The sequence below is a fragment of the Sorex fumeus genome, unplaced genomic scaffold (assembly GCF_029834395.1).
Source record: "Sorex fumeus unplaced genomic scaffold, SorFum_2.1 ptg000006l, whole genome shotgun sequence".
Lineage (NCBI taxonomy): Eukaryota > Metazoa > Chordata > Mammalia > Eulipotyphla > Soricidae > Sorex > Sorex fumeus.
The window spans coordinates 27,937,819-27,960,279 of NW_026606063.1; positions in this window are offsets into that span (position 1 = coordinate 27,937,819).

Consider the following 22,461-nt stretch of genomic DNA (forward strand, 5'->3'; position numbering starts at 1 on the left):
GGGCTGATGGGGAGGGAATCTTCATAATGGTACCAATGTGCCAGTGATGGGGGACCTGGGCAAATGGCGAGAGAATGATGTGGGTGCAGCCAGAGTTTTGGATTATTCCTTTGGCAAATCCTGCAAAGATCAACAAGCAAAACAGGAGCCAAATTATTTTAGAGTCTTAGTCATAGACATGAGATTATTAAAACCGAATTGCTCACCGGCCAAACCCTGAGGTCAACAGTAGGACAGTTTACGTGTAGGTGCCCATGTGTGCCTGTCTTTTGCCAGTCTCTGGCTGTGCTCATCTTCTGTGAGCCTCACTGTCTTCACCTTTAAAATGGCCATAAACAAGCAGGCCCTTCCCTCCACCCCGCCCCTACAGACCCCAAATTGCCGCCCACGAATGAGCCCTCTGGCTGCTGGTCAAGCTGCTTATCGGCCTTGATCCCAGAGACTCAGAAACAAAGCTTGGAACACAGTGGCTTTGGGCAGAAATTCCTCCAGATTTAATTATTAAAACTTCAGAATTCCAAAACATCATATGCAATTCATAATCAGCAATAGAAAACAAATTGTCTAATGTTGCCTTTTCGGCAGATCTGAGTGTTGGGGTAAAATCCCAAATAATAATGGTGGGTTTGGTGTTGGAAATATTGAATGTAATCAAAGTAGAGAGAGGGTAACGTGGAAATTGTCTGCCACACAGGTGGGGGGAGGGTGGGGGATGGGGGGGACACTGGGGTTTTTGGTGGTGGAAAATGTGCACCGGTGAAGGGTCGGGTGTTTCACCATTTATGACTGAGATTTAAACCAAAAACTTTGTAACTGCTCTCACGGTGTTTCAATAATAATAATAATAATATAATAATAATTGTAAGATAACACTGTTCTGTCCTTCCTGCATAACCTCAGGAATAGTTGATATTTGATAGTTCCTTAAGAGGTAGTTTGCCCTTGGGGCAGTCAGGAAGGGCTTTAGAATTACCTTTTAGATGGGTCCTCAGGAAGGGCTTTCTTATGTTGATTTGGCAACCTGACTGGGTGGAGTGTCAGCCCAGACAAGAGGGGACTGCAAGAGGGACCAAGGGGAGACTAGCAAGGGGAACGTGTGCTTGAGAGAACCTAGGCCCTTCATAACATAAGGTTCTTCTATGTGATAAACTTCCTTGTAATAAACTGCCACTAAGATCAACCGGCCTGGCCCTCGTCTCTTCCTTTGTCTGCCCTTGGCCATCAGTCGTCCAGAGAGCCCGCGAACACACAACCTTCAGCGTGCATAGTTTTTTACAAATAATAATAATAATAATAATAATAATAATAATAAATGGCCATGAACAGAGGCCAGGGAGACAGCTCACATGGTAGGGCACCTGCCCAGAAGTGTAAGGCTCTGCACTGCAAAACCTTCCTCCCATTCTCTCCTCAAGAGAGTGGGCCTCAGCAGTATCTCTCTGTCAGGCTTGATCACAGATCTGTCAGGCTGCCTTGCTAGGCTTGGCATTGGCAGGAGTGTCCTGAGGTCCCTGGAGCACTGCAGGATGTGGTTATGTATATTAAAATAATGCAAGGCTGGAGAGATAGCACAGCGGGTAGCGCATTGTCCTTGCATACAGTCAACCCCAATTTGATACATGGCACTTAGCACCCTGAGCACCTCCAGGAGTGACCCCCGAGCACTACCACGTATAGCTCAAAAGGAGAAGAAAAGAAAAAAGCAAAAATTTATAGTTTCTTTTTCATGGACTCAAATTACATTGATCTCTTCAAATTACTGTAAGGAAAGTTCTTTGTGTCCAGAAACACTTAAGGGTAGGGTATGAGTGAGAGAGCCTGCCCAGATTTGTTTTCTGTGGTTGTAAGCTTCAAATGTTAAACTAGTTTCTAAGGTGTGATTCAGAAACCTTTGAGAAATCCCTCTAGAAAAAGATATTTTGGGGAATAACCATTTCTATTTGCATTGGAAATTTTGGCCTTCACATGTTTTCATTTTTATGGAAAAGAACACCTTGGTTCTGAAAAATCTCCAATCTTTTGCCTCTTCCCCCACTCTCATTCAACACACATTGGTTGATAGATCTGGGACCATTGAGCCTCCCTGTGAAAGATGAGTTCTGCCCCACACTCTGAAAATCACCCCAGCCATTCTTCCCTGAACAGAATGAAGGCCTGAAGTGGAATAGTCAGGACCAGTTTGAATCCTTGGATTGTACACGGGGCCAGAGGAAAAAGTCAAAAATAAATGCTTCGTGACGTCCTTCATCTCCCGGGTCTGGGTTCTAAAGGTTTTGCTCATGCACATCCCGCTTTTAAGTTGCCTTTCCTCTTGCTGGTCTTCATGTCAAGGATCTTGTCTCTTGCTGTCTACTCTTTCCCCGAATCAGTAAATTCTCAGGCTCTTGGTCCTATCCTGGCTAAGAAGTTTTTGGTCCTATCCCCCAAGAATAGATTTCTCGGCCTCAGAGATTTTTGGACTCACCTCTGGGGTTGTTTTGGGTTCACATTTCTATCCCACTACTCCAATCCACTTCTACATTTTTTCATACTCAAGAGCTTGCTGTTCTTGCCCTTTATCATACTGCATGCAATCTGTGCGTCTGTGCATCTATTATGCATGTTTCTTCCCTCCTAACTCATCAACTTCCTGAGAACAAGGGCTATGCCAATTTCCCCTCCCTGCTAATTTCTCAGCACCTAGTGTAGGAGATGTCTGTTCAATGAATGAATGAATAAATTAATAAACTCATGCATGCATAAATGAATGTATACACACTGTTTCATTAAAAAAGTAATTTCAGGCAGCTTTCTTTCACACCTATTATTTTATTTTGTTGTATTTAAACTTTAGGCACCATGATTTACAATGTAGTTAATGATAGGGTTTCATGAAGACAGTGTACTAACACCATGCCTCCCATACAACCATCCCTGTTGTGGTAAGCTCAGTTTTGTGGACCAACTCTTGGGTCGTAGCCTTTGGCCATTAGTTATTCCCTTCTATGTTTCTTTCTATCCCACATATCACATATTATTTCCCCAGATCAACCTCTGAAGGGTCAAAATCCTGGTAATGAGGAGTTAAGAGAGGTCCAGAGAGTGTTAACTAATGAGTCCTCTTGCCTGAGGTCACAGACATAGGGGTGGGGGCCAGAACTGGTTGGACCAAGATCTTGGCACTGGTCATTCCATTGGATATTTAAATGTCATAGAGGGACACACAGACACGCACATACACACCACACACAGACACAGACACACACAGACACCACACAGACACAGACACACACACTCCCCAGCAGGGAGAAGGTGAGAAGCTGCCCACGCTTGAGAGCAGGATACAGGACTATAAAGAGTCACCCAGGCGGGCCATGTCCATCTGACAACTGCCCCCGGGCCCGAGGGAAGATGCAGGGCAGGGCAGCAGGCATTCCTGGCATTGCTGTGTCCACCAACCATAGCGACCATGGTCCGGAACTGTGACTGGTGCTGCCAGGCGGCTGAAGAGAAAAGGCCCGAGGGCTGAAGGACTGGAGTGGGGGAGGGGGGTGGGACTGGAGGACAGCAGGGACCTCCTCAGAGGCATGAGCACCCCCAGAGCCGGGGTGGCCCCAGATTCTCAGCCCTGCTGTCTGGCCACCCTGGCCACCAGAGGGCCGATTTCCAAGCATGCAGCTCATGCGACTGGAGGGGGAGGAAGGCAAATACCACACTCTGGCCTGTGGGCCACAAATCCAGGTTTCTCATGAGTCCTGCTGCCTCCCTGAAGGTGTGTGTGGTGCTCGCCCCAGTATTCAGACTCTGCTGAGCAGCCCACACCCACTCCAGGTCAGTCTCTGCCCTACACGCCCTTATTGGTGCTTTCGAGTCCTCTTGGCATCTTGCCCTGACTGACCTCCTGGGTTTCCTTGGCTTTGCCTGCCACTGCTCAGATGTGGAGAATCTGGGGCAAGGGGGCCGTGCAGGGGGTTAGGCAAGAGAGGACTCCTGCCAGGCTGCAGCGAGGAAGCCCCTCCAGATGCCCGTCCTTGCCATGTGTCCTGGCACTTTCTGTCTTGGCCAGAGCCACCGAGCTCCCAAGCCCTCCCTGGGCTGCATCTCGACTCTTTTTTGACTCCTGCCTCAGTGGAAGGAAGGGCCTGTAGTGTTTGTGGGGGCCAGTGGCAACCCTGGGAGTGCCCTTGGTTGACCCAGAGAAATTGCAAGAAACTGGATGCTGGCGAGTGAACTGGTCATTGGTTAGATGCTCCCTTTTCCCACTCCTGGACCTTTCTGCATCAGCATCTATCAGGTGACCCAGCAGCTGTGCCAGGCACCCCTGAGGGCCACTGAGCTGAATTTTGTGGAAAGTCAGCTCACAGCTCTGACATGACTGAGGTAGAGGAGATCGCCAATGTGTGTGTGCATGCATACATGTTTGTTTCCGTCTATTGTGCCCCTTCATGCGTGCAGGATCCCCTTCGATTTGTGTTGAAAGCTCATGGACTATGCTCCATCTCTGATTGGAATATGACTTAGATTGCTCCCTTGGCTCCTGTCTGCTTGATACCTGGGTCACACCCTTTACCCACTTTGCCTCCATTCTGTGCCCCTCCATCACTGCAGGGCCTCCCTTGGATAACTTTGGAGATTTAATAGTGGGTGTCAGCAATTAGGTCAACAGGAGACCACCCACCATCATTTGCACCCAGAGGTGGGCTATGCCGTAGCCAAAGAACAGGCCAGAGTGGGGATGATAACGGGGCCTGCTTTGTCCCCGACGACCCCCCACTCTGGCCTAGTTGCAGAGAGTCCTGAGCCCTGCAGGGTCTGGCCAGGGTGGGGGCGCACAGGGCGGCTGCGTTTCCTGGACTCCCGGGCCGCGCGGGCTTTCTGCAGACCGTGTTTGTTATTCCGCTTCCTGGCCGCGCTGCCAAGCGCCCTCCAGCCTCTGGAGCAGCCAGCAGGTTCAGCTAAGGATTCTGACCACTGCTGCCTTCGTCCCTGGAATATCAAGTAGGCCTGACCGCCACGCTCAGCGCTTCCGGGTGCCCAGCTGCCACCCCTGCTGTGTGGGTGGCCGGGCGCATCCTTTCTCCACCACCCAAACCATTTTAGGGTGGCTCAGAGGGCCGCAGAAGCAGATTGGGGTTATGGCCACTCACAGGATTGCAGCATGGAGAGCTTAACGCCATGTATAGGGGGAGAAAGACCCCAACATGTGCTCCCAGGAGCACTCCATGTCCACCTGCCTCCGTGTACACGGCTTTCTTGGCTCTGCTTGGCCCTTCATAGCCTATCATCAGCGACTTTGTCCAAACCCTTCCTCCCGAGGTTCCTTCTCTTCCAAGAACAGCGAATGTCCCAGAGGGATTTCCACACCCAACCTCATGATCCCCAATTTTCCATCATCATATTAAGGTTTATATAGAGTTGACCTCATACTTTGCAGTGCGCTTTTATCCACATTTGCTTTGATAGGAAAATAATGTTCAGGAAATGCTAAGGAAGGAGAGAAGTGAAGGGGGGAACAAGAATGGGAGGGCAGAAGTAACAGGGACATGGGTCTGTGGTGTAGGGGTGAAGCAGCTGTATGTAGCCAATCCATTAAACCCAACACTGCTGTAAGCATGGAACTCAAGCTACGGTATATATATATATATATATATATATATATATATATATTTTTTTTTTTTTTTTTTTTTTTTTTTTTTTTTTGCTTATTGGGTCACACCTGGTGATGCCCAGGGGTTACTTCTGGCTCTGCACTCAGGAATTACTCCTGGCAGTGCTCAGGGGACCATATGGGATGCTGGGAATCGAACCCGGTTCGGCTGCTTGCAAGGTAGATGCCCTACCTTCTGTGCTATTACTCCAGCCCCTATAGTATCTACATTTTAAAATGCATCTGTCAAGTACTTAGGTTGAGGCTGATGGTGGAAGGGAACTTGGGATCAGGATGTGGTGATACTGGAGCACAGTAGGAACACTATGTCATAAACTCTATTATAAACGTTAAAAATTCTGGTTTGTAAATAAAAAATTAAATATAAAATGTTAATGGGGCTGGAAAAATAGTACAGGGGTTAAGGTACTTCCCTTGTACCTTGCACACCTTGGATGGCACCCAGTATAGTCCCTTTGGGTACCACCAAGAGTTATCTTTGAGCACAGAGCTGGGGATAAGCCCTAAGCACTGCTGAGTGTGACCCCAAAATAACCAACCAAGATAATGTCTTACTCCAGGTCGCATGGCAGCAGCAGAGGTGGACTGTCCCTTCCAGACTCCTGCTTGGGGTCCTGGCTGTCATGCCCAGATTCTGCCTCCAGGTGCCATCTCAGTGCATCAACTGCCTTGATCCAGAGATTCCCAGATGAATCTCAAAATGAATTAGCTCCCTAAGGGGATGTCTCTGGATCCCAACCATTTACAATTTTAGAATTCCAGAAGCATGCAGCCACTTTTGTGGCCACATGATCTCTCATGATATTCATAATAAGCAATAGAAAATAAATTATCTAGCATCTGCCCCTGGCAGGCAGGCTTGAATGGTGGTAGGAAAATTTAAAATAATGGTGGTGCAATTGGTTTTGAAATATTGAATGTAATCAAGTAATATGAACAACTTTATGAAAATAAAATGAAAAAGAAAAAGAAAAAACCAAAATAATGTCATACTATTGACTACTTGATGTGCCGGTTTCACTCAAATCTCAGTGCAGGCTGGATCCTTTAGGAAGATGCCCCATCTCCACTCTCTGGCCTGGATTCCCAATGCTGGGGGGAGCTGAAAAGATTTGTCTGAGAAGTGAGGGAAGAAGAGCATCTTTTAGAAGGCTCAATGATTACAGGACCTCATCCTTTCCTTAGGGCATTCTTCAGCATCCTCACTCAGCACTGATGCCTCACAACCAAGGCTCAGTGTTCTCTTCCCTCAGTCCCCAGGACCTGACATAGGATACTCTCCCATCTACTCCCCCCATTAAAGCTGGAGGGTCAGAGCTGAATGGGTCAGTTCGGCCACAAGGGGTTCCTGCTTCTAGCAAGTCTTTGCTCTAGAGACACCAGAGTGGGAATGAGAGAGTTTCAGAAGATGTTTTTTTGGTTTGGGGGCCCCTGATAAAGGGCAATCCAAGAGCTTATTCAAGAGCTAATTCCTGGCTATGTATTCAGCAGTCACTCCTGGTCTTGGAGGAACTTATAGGATGCGGAGGATTGAACCTGGCTCGGCCATGTGCAAGGCTAGTGCTTTACCCGCTGTACTATCACTCTGGCCTCAGAAGATGGTTTAAAGATCTGGGATGCTGCTGCCTTGGCCTTTGGCAGGATCACGGAATAGTTAATAGTGGGCTGCAGGGACTGGAACCCTGACACCAGATTCCCATCTGCTTGTCATTGTGGCACCATAACAGCAGACCAGAGCTTGGCCCAGAGTGAGAGCTCTGGTAAGCACTGGCTGATTGAACACGTCCATCTCTGAGGCCTCTGCTTTGTCACTCTGAGGCAGAGGATGGTGTCACCCATGGGTGGGTATGTGTCAAGAGTTCTTGTGCTTATTCCATGTGCAGTAAACCCAACCCTCAGGCCGGGTCAGTAGTTGAGAGGAAGCTCCTGTTTTCTCTGAACTGACATCCTGGTCATTGTTGCTGGAAAATCAGGCTGATGGAATGGGGGTGGTGGCTATGGTGGGCACGCCAGTCCAAGTTAGATCCTCAGCATCCAACTCAATACCTGGAAAAAAAGAGCTTTTTATAAATATTTGTCAATATTGAATGATGAAAAATATATTTTACATCTTGAAAATCAACATAATCCACCACCATCTCCCAGCCTCCCACCACCCCCCTCAAATAAAACCCCGCCAAATCTGTGATTATCTTAAGGCAATGAAGAAAAGCACGTGACAAGATTCTTAACGATTTCTGTCTGATGAAAGTTCTTAGCAAACTGGGAATTGAAGAGAATGTTCTCAACCTGCTAAAGGGCAGTTAGGTAAAAGCCTGCAGCCAAATCACCCTTAGTGGTAAAAGACTCAGTGCTTTCCTCTAAGATAAGGAAAAGGACGACTCTTGCTATCATCACTTTTGCACAATATTATACTTGAGGTCCCAGCCAGAGCAGTAAGGCAAAGATAAGAAATAAATGGCACATTAGGAAAAAAAAAAAACTTTTCTAGTTGCAGATGAAATGATTGCAGAAATCCCCAAAGACTCTATCAGCAAGGACTAGAATAAACAACTTTTTAAAGTCCGATTACAATGAGATCAATACATAAAGACTAGACAATCATATTTTCATGGTTTAGAAATGAACAAATTGAAAATTTTAAAAAAAGTATCATACAAAATAGCACCCTCAAACATGAAATGCTTAGGCATAAATTGAATAAAATACCAACAAATTTGAGAGATGAAAACAACAAAACATCAGCAATGTGCATTTGCATCCTGGCTAAGGGGTTTCTGAGTTGAGATTATGTTTGGTTCGGTTTATTAAAAAATATTAAGGGATTTTAGACACGTGTATGTGTAGCTAATATATTTCTAGCTATGTGAGAGTAAGAATGACTTGAAGCATTAAATTTATCATCTACTTTTATGACATCATAACCTGAAGGACCCGGTTTTGTAATAAATGTTTAAATAGCACAAAAGGAGGCAAGAGAGGAGAAAGGGATTATGAAAGATGTGGAAAGCAAATAGTGAGATAGTAGAGTTAAATAAAAACATAATAATTGTATTTAATATCACCGTCAGTGTCACTGTCATCCCATTAATCATTGATTACTCAAGCAGGCTCCAGCAGTGTCTCCATTTGTCCCAGCCCTGAGATTTTAGCATCATAAACTTTATGCTCTCTCTCCGTGGATGCGGCACGCCAGCTGGATGTCCTTGGGCATAATGGTGACACGCTTGGTGGGGAATGCGCAGAAGTTGGTACCCTCGAAGAGCCCCACCAAGTAGGGCCTGGTGATGCCTCGAGCGTCTCCTGCAGCGCCATGACCACCGAGCTTTGGGAGCGCAGGTCTGTCTTGAAGTCCTACGTGATCTCGCACACCAGCTGCTGGAACAGCAGCCACTGAAACTGTATTTATTTATTTAATTAAAAAATTTTTTTATTAATGAAACACCATGAGGTATAGTTGTAGACTTAACAAATTTTGGTGCTTGGGTTTCAGTTATATAATGATCGAGTATCCATCCTTCCACCAGCACTGGAACAGTACTTAAATGTAAAATTTTAAATACAATTTAAAGTGACTAAAATAAGTTTTTAAATCTCAATGACAGGCTGGTAAGATAGTACTGCTTTTAGGGCACTTGCCTTGCATGTGGCTGGTTAGATTCAATCATCTGCACCATATACGTTCTCCCTAGTCCTGCCTGGAGTTATTCTTGAGCACAGAGCCAGAAGTAAACTCTGAGCACCATCTGGCATAGCCCTCAAACAAAACAAACAAATACAAACAACAAACAAACAAGAAATCTTCCAAGCAAGACAAAACAAAACAAAAAACAAAAGCAAAAACCCCCAATTGCTTACAGGATATAAAATTTAAGTGTAAAGCTATAGAAACTGAAAAAAAAATAGTTCCATATAAACAAATCAAACAAAAATGAAACTGAATAAAGCTAATATAGCTATTCTAAGACCAGACAATAGACTGAAAATATAGGGAAACATTTAATGGTTTCCTTGTCAATAAATTTAGAAATTTCAATAAAGTTCACTTGAAAGACAGAACAGTTATATAGGCTCAGGACAGCATCCAGGATCACAAAGCTGATAGTTTATTAAATGATGGATCATTGGTTAAATAAAACAAAATTGCTTAGCAGCACTCCCTTGAATCCCATAGTAACCAAGTTCTTAAGTGGCATGAAGAAAACAAAATTTAAGACACATTAGCTTCAACAGGGAGTGTTTAGAAAAGTATTCAATTATAAAACACCTCAAAGAAGAGGCATATGTTGAATCAATTAACACACCAATGGCATTCTGTCCGTTAGATGTCTCACGGGGAGTGCATCTTTGGATGTGGACCAGTGGTTCTGGAATCTTAATTAAATTGGCCAGCGGGAGATAATTAAATGTGGTTCCCGAGTGATGGGAAAGGCAGATGAGATATGTTAGGGGTACAGGTCCCTTTATCATAGCCTCATTTTTGATGGAATCACGCTGTCTGGGATGGATCTAGTGAAGTCCTCATCTAATAAATTCATCACTGAGAACTACAGGAAGGCTGCAACCCCTTTATATGCTGCTTTCTGTTTGCAAAGAGAGTCGAGATGAGTTTTGATTAACTGCTCATTAGCATTACTTGGGATAGGTTAATTTTGAGATCCATGATCATTGGGGCATGCAACTCACTGGAGAAAGCCAGAACTCTTTGTTGGTTGGTTGGTTGGTTGGTTGGTTTTCATCCTTATTGAAGTACTGTGATTGACATTATTGCTAATGTTGATTGCATGCATACATCATTCCAGCATCACACACACCACCAGAGTACCTACTCCCTTCCAGCCCAAAGGCTCCTCTTATTTGACCCTTCTTCCCACTTCAAATTAAATTCTTTGGACCAACTTTCCAGTTTTCCTGCCCTTAACAATTTGTTGCTTTCCACTAAGTACATTTTTATATCTCACATATGAGATAGATAATTTTGTATCTATCCTTTTCCTTTGGATTGACTTCACTCAGCATGATATTTTCTAGTTTCATCCATGTTATGGCAAATTGCATGATTGTCCTTTCTTACAGTTGCATAGTATTCCATCGTGTACATACATGACAATTTCTTGATCTATTCATGTGTAGTTGAGCATTTGGGTTGTCTCTAAATCTTGATTGTTGTAATAACTGCTGCAATAAACATAGTAGTAAAGTAAAAGTAAAGGCCCTCCCGTTGATCGTCGATTTGCTCGAGCGGGCCCAGTAATGTCTCCATTGGAGACTTTGTTGTTACTGTGTCTGGCATATCGAATACTCTCAGTAGCTTGCCGGGCTCTCCGAGAGGGGCAGAGGAATCGAACTCGGGTCGGCCATATTGGTTGCTTGTAAGGCGAACGCCCTGCCCGCTGTGCTATATCCCTTTAAGTTAATGTTCATGCATTTTGAGGGTAGATGCCAAGAAGTGTTGCCCTGGGTTGTATGGAAATTTGATTCCTACTTTTTTGGGGAGATCCATATTGAGAAAGTTGGGACTTGGGTGGGAGACATCTGGATTCAAGTCACTATCTATATGACCAAGAGTAAGTAATTGGCTTTCTTTGCTTCAAGTTGCTTTTCTGCAGGAGAGTGTAATAGATTCAAGCTAAAAAAGGTTAGCTTGAATTCTACCTGCAGACTACACTGCATGTGTCAACTGAAGACGTGGCTCACTCCTTGAGCAGAATAAAGGCAGATAGGTAGGGAGAAGATCTGGTAAGAGGTCACTGTCACTGTCACTGTCCTCCCGTTGTCCATTGATTTGCTGGAGCGGGTCCAGTAATGTCTCCATTAGAGACTTTTGTTCTTACTGTGTTTGGCATATCGAATACATCACAGGTAGCTTGCCAGGCTCTGCCATGCGGGCGAGATACTCTTGGTAGCTTGCCGGGCTCTCCGAGAGGGGCAGAGAAATTGAACTCGGGTAGGCCATGTTGGCTGCATGCAAGGCAAACGCCCTACTGCTGTGCTATCGCTCCAGCCCCTGGTAAGAAGTACATATTTTTAATTGTTCAATAAGTAATGAAGTTCATATATAGGAGAAAAATCAGAGTTCCTCCTATAGAATCAATTACTTATTTAGATTTTTAAAATTTTATTTGTGACACTCCAATAAAAATAAATGAATGCATAACAAGTGCAAATTCACCCTCTCTAGTGACTAAATAGATACCAATTAAACTAGAGGAAATTATGTCAAAGTTTATTTGGGAAAGGAGAAAGAAGAGAGAGAGAGATAGAGACAGAGCAGAGAGAGAGAGAGAGAGAGAGAGAGAGAGAGAGAGAAAGAGAGAGAGAGAGAGAGAGAATGTGGGCTTCTCCAGAGGCAAAATAAAATGAAGTACACATCCCAATCAGGGATGTGTGGGTCATTTTCCAAGAATGAGGAAATAAGCACTAAAGTACGAAAGTTCACATCTTGGGGTGGGGGGAATGCATGGAAGAATTTTTTGTATCAAATTATAAAAATATGTAAAGAGTGATACTGTTGAATGGTGCTGAAGATGGGCAGAAATGTGAATGCTTAGCTACAGGTAAGGTACAATTGTATTAGTCTCCTATAAATTAGACTATAAAACCCTGCTCCCGGAAGAGAACAGTGCAGAGTCTCCTGCCTCTACGCCTGGCTGTCCACACCAGGGCCCCTTGGAGGAGAGTGGGTTGAGTTTCCCTCCCCACCCCAAGCAGAGCCCCGGCAGCCGAAGGTTCCAGTCACAGCCATGCTTAAGACCACTCTCCACACATTCGGACGAGCCTCACGCATGAAGGAACCGGCAGAGGAACCCAGGTGTGCGGGACCTGGGGCGTAGATCTCCAAGCCTGCTTGGACTGGGACTGGGGCCTCCTCCACCCAGATTCCCCATATTCCAGTTTGTAGGCGTTACACCCACCAACTGCTCCCCAGTGCCGTGTAATCCCATCAACGGCTAAGACCCAGAGACTATAAACCCTGCTCCCGGAAGCACGCAGCTGCATTTGTGGCTGCAGGACATCTTATTATCTAGTTCTTACTCTGGAGAACCTGGCAGGCTACCAAAAGTATCCTGCCCACACAGCAGAGTCTGGCAAACTCCCCGTGGTATATTCAATATGCCAAACACCAATAACAATGATGGGTCTTATTCTCCTGACTCTGAAAGAGCCTCAAATGTGGCACTTTTTAAAATCTCAGGGATAGGATGAAGGAGACGTTACTAGGGCCTGCTCGAGGCAATCGATGAACAACAGGATGATAGTGACAGTGACAGTATTAGAAAGCAATAGTTTCTAGGAAAGGGGAATATTGATATTTGTTCATTAGAAATGTTCTCTAGGAATGAAGGAACTCTTTGAAACTAACATCAATATCCTCAAGAAAATGTGTAAAATTATACCTCAGCATCATTCAAACTTAAAAATATTATTCATGCTTAAGAGTGTGTCTAAACTTCAAACTATTACAAGATCTAAAAATTTAAAATCAGATTGCTAAAGTGCTTCATATGATTGCAAAACATATAAATGTCCTGATAGAGGTCAAAAAAAGGAAGACAAATGTTAAAATGAAAATAATGTTTGTACTAGGTTGGTAAGATTGTGATTATTTCCTCAAAAATTTAGTTTAAATTGTTTGTTTTTGATCTATACCTGGCTGTGCTCAGGGCTTACTCCTGACTCTGTAGTCAAGGATCACTACTGGCAGTCTGGGGATCATGCGGGGTTCTGGGGATTGTACCTAGGTCATTGTATACAGGGCTAGGCTAGTGTCTAACCCAGTGTAATATCTCTTTGACCCCCACTTTAAAATTTTTAAAATTAATTTTTAATAAAAATATTTTACTCCTAACTTAGGGACAGGGTCAGCGTCCTTGGGCCCCCCTATAACAGAGAGGCAAAGTATCTATATTTATTTAAACCACTAGAGCCAATACTACAATCAGCATGGCACCCAAACTACAATCATTTAATTCAAAAATATGTCCATCAAGAAATCATGATTAGGAATGAGAGGGAATCTGAAGTCAGTGGTGAAGATGGAAGTAGCAACTTTACTTGCTTGAAAACTGATTGTGAACAACTATGTAAATCATGGTGTCTAAATATAAAAAAGTTTTAAAAAGTCCTCTCCTTTTGCTGTTGTTACAATGATCCAGGTTGTGGTCCTCTGTAGGATAACACTCTTGTCCTTCCTTAGGTAGCTTAGGTTTATTGGTCACATCCATCCCAGTGCTCCCGAGTCACTCCCATTCCTGTTTATCTGTAAACTCTTCTCTGTGCTCTCCTCCCCAGCCAGTTAATCACCTTTTCTCCCTAAACAGATTCTGTTAGCTTGTAAGATCATATCCTTATAAGGACTCTGAACTTGTATTGTAAGCAATGTTCTTTCTGTATGGACACAGGAAGATTGTTAATATTATGCTTTGTAACTTGGGAGTTGATTGACTCCAAATAATATTTATTCCTGGGCATCTGCTTTCTTGACTCAGTTGCCCTTAATTCCTAGCACCCCAAAAGCAGGTTCCCAATGAGGGACTGAATGGACCCAGGGCAAGTTGTTGAGCTACCCTGGCATTGAAATGGGCCAGGCCAAAGCACCACGATACTCAACTATAAGTTGAGGGCATGATCATGAACAAATGCTGTCATGATCCAAAAGTAAGTAACGACGAGACTAGGACCCTGCTGGGGCTAGGAAGACTAACCTGGCCTGAGGATTGCAGATTGTATAATGAGATGTTTATATCTCTTACTGTGCTCACACAGAATGACATTGCTAGAAATATTAGAAGTAGATTTACTACAACTATTTAAATAGATTACTAGCTGAGGAAAGAACACACCCTTGTTAGGATCCCACCCTTGAGTGGATTTCCTAGTAATCTAGAGTAGTCTCTTTAGATGAGATTTTATCCTTGAGTTAATCTCCTGGAGGAGAGGTCTTACCTCTCATTGTTGATTTGTCCATGTTCAACCCACCTTTGTGTCACCGCCTTACCTGATTGCTATATAAACTAAGACTGTAAGCTCAGAGAGCAGAGTCAGAAGTGAGAGGGCTCAGGCTCCAGAGATCCAGAGTCAAAGCCAGAAGGAGAAAGGTTTCAGATTGGGGCTCGGGAGAGAAGGAGGCAGAGGAGAGACAGGAGTGAAGAGGATTGGAATAAACTACAATTGATACCGATCAGCCATTACTTCCTTCATCTGCCCTTGACCAACAGCTGTCCCAATCCAGGCCACACACAGTGGATTAAGAGCACCGAACGCAGGTGGTAAGAGACAGCCGTCCAGAGAGCCCGTGAACACATAACTTTCAGCATGTTAAGATTTTACAGCTGGCGTCCCTGGGTGGGTACGAACCACCAACCTTTTGGTCCTCAGTGGGGGAATCCCACATTTTAGTTGCAGTGCTTGAACACATTTGGATGTGGAGCAACAGAGATCACACACTTTTTGTGGTGTCAGGGATTTCACAGTAATAGGTTACCTCGTTGTCCTGTGGGGTGGAGCAGGGACTCAGTTTGGAGCTTCCTACCTGCTAGGTGAGCACTCTGCTCTGAGTCTCAACTCTGGGGTTCTTAAAAGAGAACAGTCTTGGGAGCACAGTTTCTGTTCATCTTTCTTTGATGTGTATCTTATCATTTTACTGTCCTCACTCCTACTGAAAGCCACAGAAAGATGTTTCTTGTGTCCAATCTGATTAGTGGGATAGATGATGTCACTTTACATGGACTTGTGGCCAAAATCTAAGATCAGTAAGTTGAAAAGAAAATATTCTGGATACATTTTTTCTTATTTTAATGATATTTATGATTTTATACTTTGATTTTGCCAGGAGTCTGGATTGGGTCTTCTGGTGGACTGAATCTCTCCGTAGTTATTGACTATAATTGTGCTTTTGACTTTAAGTCTGCCTCCAGTTGTAAAGTCTACTCTATTTATCCTTGGATCATTATTTTCACCTTAAGAACTTGAGGCCTGTAACCTGGGTACACAGTCACATAGCTAAAAATAGAACTAAAATTTAATTTCCTTGTTGGACAATCCAGTTGTAAAGAAAAAAGGGGAAAAGTTCTATACTTCCTTTCAGAAGCATCATTGTACAGTAAAAGAAGTTTTGAATCCCACCTGACAATACCAAAGAAGAAAATACTTAAAGACAATACCATGCTATTGAGATGTTCTATTTGTGACATACTATTTTGATTTAGTTTGGAGGGTTTACTCTCAAATCAACAAAATATGTATGCTATATTGTTAGCATAGAAAACAACTATTTCACAGTAGACATATGTAGACTCCCTTAGCAAGCAGATTCTAGGGACTTAGATTATATAATGCAGTGGCTCTAGTTTCATAATCACTTATGAGTCTGGAATCTTGTGCTGGTCACTAGGAAGAATAAAATAGCTGTGGTCAGTAAGTTTCATCAGTGTGGTGCTTCTCAGTGTCTGCTACCAGTGCATTTTTTTTCCTGGAGGAATCTCATATTCTCTCTTGTTTTCAGTCATTGTCTATACACCATTGACCCCTTTTCATACTCAGGCTTCATTACCAGACAGCCAGCTTTTTGCTGGACATCTCCTAGAAATCTCATGAACTTGTTAATTTTTATTCATTTGGGATTGGACCCATTTGATCTCAAACTTGCTTTTTCTGTACCCACAGTGCCACTTGGTAACTGCCACCATCTCCCATCTGCTCCCACATCCCGCCCCCACTCCCTCCCCCACCCACTGTCCCCTGTCAGTTACTGTCTCCTGAAACTCAGTGAATAAACACTGAGTCTGTCTGGACTGACACGCTGCACATTTCCCAACTCAAATCCCTTTCTCTCCATCTCTACTGCCAGTCCCTTGGGTCATCCCCCCCCCCCCCCCCCCCCCGGCACTCCCACTTTCTTCCGTCCTGATTGCTGCAGCTGAGGCCCTCTTGGGAAAGACATTTTTGTAAGGTCTTTTCTATGCACAAGGACTAAAGGTATATTACAAAATTCATGGCTCACATAACTGTTAGTAGCTTAGGAACAAAGACTTGGGAATCATAAAACAGAGATGCTTGTGGTTTTAGTGTTTGTGAGGAGTACATGTGTGGTGTCCAGGAATTCTTCATGCTCAGGCCTGGGAGATATAACCTCCCAATTGTTCTTTGTGGTCAAATGTGCATAGGCTGGCTGGGTTTCATATTTCCCACCATGGGAAAAAATAGCAACGCTATTATTGCTTGCCATGGCACGGATCTCCAGCTGCTATTAGTATTTAAAGGTGCACGGAAGCTCCCTGTTGCCATTTGTTTCATATCGGTTACATCAGTGCATGACATTACAGCTTCCATCAGAGCTTATGGAATTTATAGCTTCCAATGATCCCTCAGTGATTGTTGCTTTGCTTTGTTGGTCATGATCAGAAATGTAAAATTTACACAGTACACGGGTTTTAAATGTAAAATGTTTTCTGGTCAGCTTAAAATTACCTCTTAGGATTTTTTAGTATAAATGCAAAACAGTGCATAATTCTACCATGGTAATGTAGTATGTGTGTGCTTCCGTATCAAATCAGTCTTAGTTCTGATTTCTAGAGAGGTATAGAATAAAATCTGCATCCTGCTGTATCTTGCAGCTACTCTGCACATTTTTAAACTTGGAAGGTTAGAGAAGTAGGGACACTCTCCCTGAGATATGTATTTTTCTTATGGTTGGACACATTTACTTGTGTGTATGTGTGTGTGTGTGTGTTATTTTTGGGTTACACTTGACAATTCTCAGGGGTTACTCCTACTTCTGGCAGTGCTCAGAAGATCATATGGGATGCTGAAGACAAAAATCACGTCAGCTGCACGCAAGGCAAGTGCCCTACTCACTGTACTATCACTCCAGCCTCAAGGATCCATTTATTTGGAAGCGGGACTCCTCAAGGACTTCCAGGAGTCTCAAACTCTATTTTTTTAAAGTTGAAGCAGTGTGAGTGACAGAGTTGCAAAGTTCTTCATGATTGAGTTTCAGGGGTACAATGCCCCAACACCAATCCCTTCACCTGTGTCCACTTCCACCAGTTTTCCTCTCACCTCCCAGCCTGCCACTTGGCAGACCCTATTTTCTTTCTTTTTTTTTCCCCCTCTTCTTTAGTTTCCCTTTTAGGCATTGTGATTTGTCCTCCTGTTACTGATTGAGGTTTGGCACATCAACTGTGTACTCTCTTGCAGGTGAAGATCCTAGACCCCAGGGAGGGAAGTGGGTTAATGTGATTCAGCTGGTAGCTGAGCTGTACGATGTGCCTCTGAGAAATCACATTAAATCAAATAAGTAGACTCCTGGGGCAAAAACCAGAATCAACCCCTTTCATCTCATTTGAAGAGTTTGAGGAATCCCGTGTCATCCCTGAGTTGAATAAAAAAGAAATGATCTCCCAATGGGAACCAGGGAAGGACTATCAGAGAAAGACCTAGAGATTTTAGCTCTGCTTGAACTTGGGTGGATGCCATTCTTCCCTAGACTGTTTTAAGTTAGGGTGACAACTTATGCCTGAGGAAGTTTGTGGCAAGGCTGGAGAGATAGTACAATGGGCAGGGCTTTGCATATGAACAACCCAGGTTGGACAACCCAGGTTGGATTTTTCGGCAGCAGATGTGGTACCCTGAGCACTGTCAGAAGTGATTCTGACACAGAGCCAGGAGTAATCCCCGAGAACTTTCAATTGTGTCTACAAAACAAAAACAACACATAGGTCTAGAATACAGTAGGTGACCCATTTGGCTCTAGTCCTTACTATGCCCCTTTCCCATGAGACACATGCATAAAGAACAAATCAAAGACACAGGTGACCTAGAGGACCTGTTCAATGTTGTCCTTACTGATCACAGTGCCCCTCTGTGTCCAGTGACTGCTACTTAGTCAATCTATATTCCTCTTACAGACCTTGAAGATATTGATGACTTTTCCCATACCAGGTTGGGATACATAGGATTCTGGGAGGCTTCCACAGTCCCCTTGGATATTTCTTCTCCTTTGTTGTCACCTTTCCTGCTCAACGTGAATGGGGACAGGGTTGATTCTGCACTTATTCAGTTAACACTCACTAACTCCTCCCTTTTCAACTGATGCTAAAAAGGTGGAAAACTTTACACCCCAGATCTTTATGCAGTTAAGGATATTTGGTGAGATTTTCATATCACCAAATAACCATAATATAGTATCTTAAAATATTTATTTTAATTTAGGATCTTAAGGTTCATTTATTGTCTCAGTGAATGCATATCAGAAGTCCAGAAGTCTCTGCTAGACTCTGAGCTCAGGGTCTTCTGAGACCAAAACTAACAGGCTATCTAGGCTGGGCTATTACCTGGAGAGTCTAAGGCAAAATCTGCCTCTAAGTTCCTTCAGGATTTTGGCTGTTGGCAGAACTCATTTTCTTGTAGCTATAGGACTCAGATTTCTTTGTCTTGATGTCTTAATCTGTGTCAACTGGGGATGATGTCTCCTTCTAGCAACTGTCCTGAATTTGTTCTCATGTTGTCATTTCCTTCCTTCCTTCCTTCCTTCCTTCCTTCCTTCCTTCCTTCCTTCCTTCCTTCCTTCTTCCTTGCCTCTTCTGCTTAAATTTTTTTTTTTGTTTTGGTACTTGGGTCACACTAAGTGATGCACAGGGGTTCTTCCTGGCTCTGCACTCAGAAATTACTCATGATAGTGCTGGAGGACAATATGAGATGCTGGAGATCAAACCCAGGTTGGCGGAGTGCAAGGCAAACACCCTATTCATTGTACTATCACTCCAGCTGCTTCTTAAAATCTTTTACTTCCTTTTACATATGAGCAGAGAAAAATGCTTTCAAAGAATTTATATGATTACTTTGAGCCCACTTAGGTAATATCTCTATTGAAAAACTTAAAATCAACTGGTTAATAGCCTCAATTATATTTGGCAAATCCCCTTTGCCATGTAACATAATCACTGCATGATTTACATTCCTAAGAACTTGGTTGTGAAATACTGGATATTTCTTTTACGTTCATTCCCACTGTACAAGCCATCCTGTTTTGGTAGACTCAAAATGAGGAAGAGAGCAACATGGGGCAGTAGTTACACATATGATGGGTTTGGACATTCTGGTGCAAGTGAGGTGTCAGAAACACCTGATTTTGGGGGGACCCATGTGGAAGCAGCATTTCCTGATTCCAGTGGAACCATGACTCTGGAGATCCATTGTAGATCTACTTTGAAATGAGGACCTGAGAATTATTCTTTGGAGTGAATCTTATCATTTGCTTCTTCAGTGCATTCAATGATTCTTCAAATGATCCAGTTGTTCATCATAGTTAAATGTAGCATTCTTGGAATTCTTGGACTAGTGATCTATTTCCTTCTTGTAGCTTGTAAGATTTTTTTTTGGGGGGGAGGGGTTGGTTCTGGAACTCGAACCCAAGGCCTCACACATGCAAGGCAAGTGCTTTATCACTGAGCAATATCAACAGTTCCCCATAGCAGTCTGTTTGGCGGTATTCCATAGTTTAATTTTCAGTTATGGATAAACCTTGAGCCAGCATGATTCTCTTTCTGTTCATTTCTTTTAATTTTGTAAGTAGCCCATTCTTTCTAATTGGAAGCTTGAAAGATTTCATTTTTAAGTGGGTCTGTCATGTTTGCTCGAGCGGGCCCAGTAACGTCTCCATTGGAGACTTTGTTGTTACTGTGTCTGGCATATCGAATACTCTCGGTAGCTTGCCGGGCTCTCCGAGAGGGGCAGAGGAATCGAACTCGGGTCGGCCATGTTGGCTGCATGCAAGGCAGACGCCCTACCCGCTGTGCTATCGCTCCAGCCATGTTAGATGATGATCAATGTTTGGGAAATGCCAATGGACCCCATTTAGAGTGCAAAGGCTGGGATCAGTTTTGTGCAGAGATGGTTCTCAAAGCTGATGCAGCAGCCTTAGGGATATACACTTGGCACAGGCACCACCCACCCTTGCCCGATCCTGACACAAGTCCTTTGCTACTGACTGCCATCCTCCCTGTACAGCCTCTGAGCAATGAGGCCTTTTGTCTTTTGCAGGTTTTCAAATTGCCTTTCTGGCTCTTTTGACTCTTCTGGAGATCTGTTTCTGTGCTCCAAACTAAAGGGACAGCAGCAAACAACGTAGCATGTTCTAGAGCATTCACAGTGTGACTGAGTAAAAATTCCAGCCACCAAGTACTTCCTAGTTCAACCAGTGTTCAAAGGCTCCCTAGAATACAGGACTTGTATGGGAGTATTCACAGATGTATATATCTCTTCAGTCTGATCTGATTTGGGGGACATTAATTTGTAGATTTCTCTCTTCATGGAGAACATGTTTTACAGTGTTTCTCAATAATTATTACCTTTTCAGATGTTGATTTCCATGTAATTTTGCCACTTATTTACTTAGGGTTTGGGGCCATATCCAGTGGTGCTCAGGGCTTCTGACTCAATGCTCAAGGATCACTTCTGGCAGTGCTCAGGGGACCACATGAGTCACTGGGGATTGAACCTGGCTCACCTATATGCAAGGCAAGCACCCTACCCACCCACTGTACTATTGCTCTAGCACCACTCCCAGTTATTTTTTACTAGGTCATGTGGTTAACAATCCTTTCCATGTTATTGTTTATAGTTGCAGTGTCACTTTACCCCCACCCAGCCACCCCCATTCTGCCACCAGCTGTCCTAGGGGAACTTCTTCACCTCCCTACCCAACTTTTGCAGTCTCACCACTGTTCTATTCACAATATTTCAGTGTTTGTCCTATTGGGGATTGTCTATTACTTGCTTTGTTTCCTTATACTCCACATCAGAGCAAGATCACCTGGTATTTGTCTTTCTCCTATAGGTTCATTATACTGAACTTGACACCACTTTCTAGAATTTCTGTTTTCCCCATGAAGTCTTCTAAATCTCTTCTCCAAGAACCTTATCTTTTACCTCCTGGTGTATAACTATTTTTACTAAGTATCTAGAAAACTTCTCTTCCAGTCCACAACCTGAACTGAATATTCTGAGTTTGACTGCCGAGTTTTTAAATTTAAAAACTATTTCATTTTAATCCTCCAACTTCCCCATATGAATCGAACTGAATCTCCTTAAGTGCTTTCCTGTTATTACTCAATTCTGCCAATAATTACTCTTTCTATGGTAGTTGCCTGCTTGAAGTGGGCCCAGTGATTACCCAAGGATTGAATATTTTCACTTCTATTTTAAAATTTGCTTGAGTTCCATCATTTACTTTTTCTCATTTTCTCTTGTGAATTCTATTTCCTTGTATATGTTAGCATAATCTGCCTTCATTATTAGTAAGATTTATTACATTCTACCAGCAATTCAGTGCTACGCACACACCATTCACATTGATTCCCAGCTCCTCCATCCCCCAATGATAACTGAAGCAAACAATCAAGTCTTTCTCAGAGAAACTGTTGCTGTGAAAACTGGCCGTTCCATGTTCAGTATTTTTATGGCCTAATGAATAATGACTTAACTCTCTGGGACACTTGCATACCATTCCTAGTCTATTAAGAAACTCTCCCCTTTATGACGGCCATTTATTTAGGTTAATTAGCATTTCACAATTTATAGTCTCTTTAATATAGGGGCCTTTGCAGTGCAGTTGGTAAGCAGTTATCTGATGGGATGTCAAAGGAGAGGAATTATTTTATGGATTTCTCTCAGGTCTTTGGGGTTCTGCGAGTGGAAAAACTGTTCTACAGAATCATTTTCTAAAATATGGTGGTAAAAAAGAGTTGGATGCTGTTTTTATAGAGCAAGATAACTGGGGTCACTTTGCTTATGGTAAAAGTTCCATGTAATCC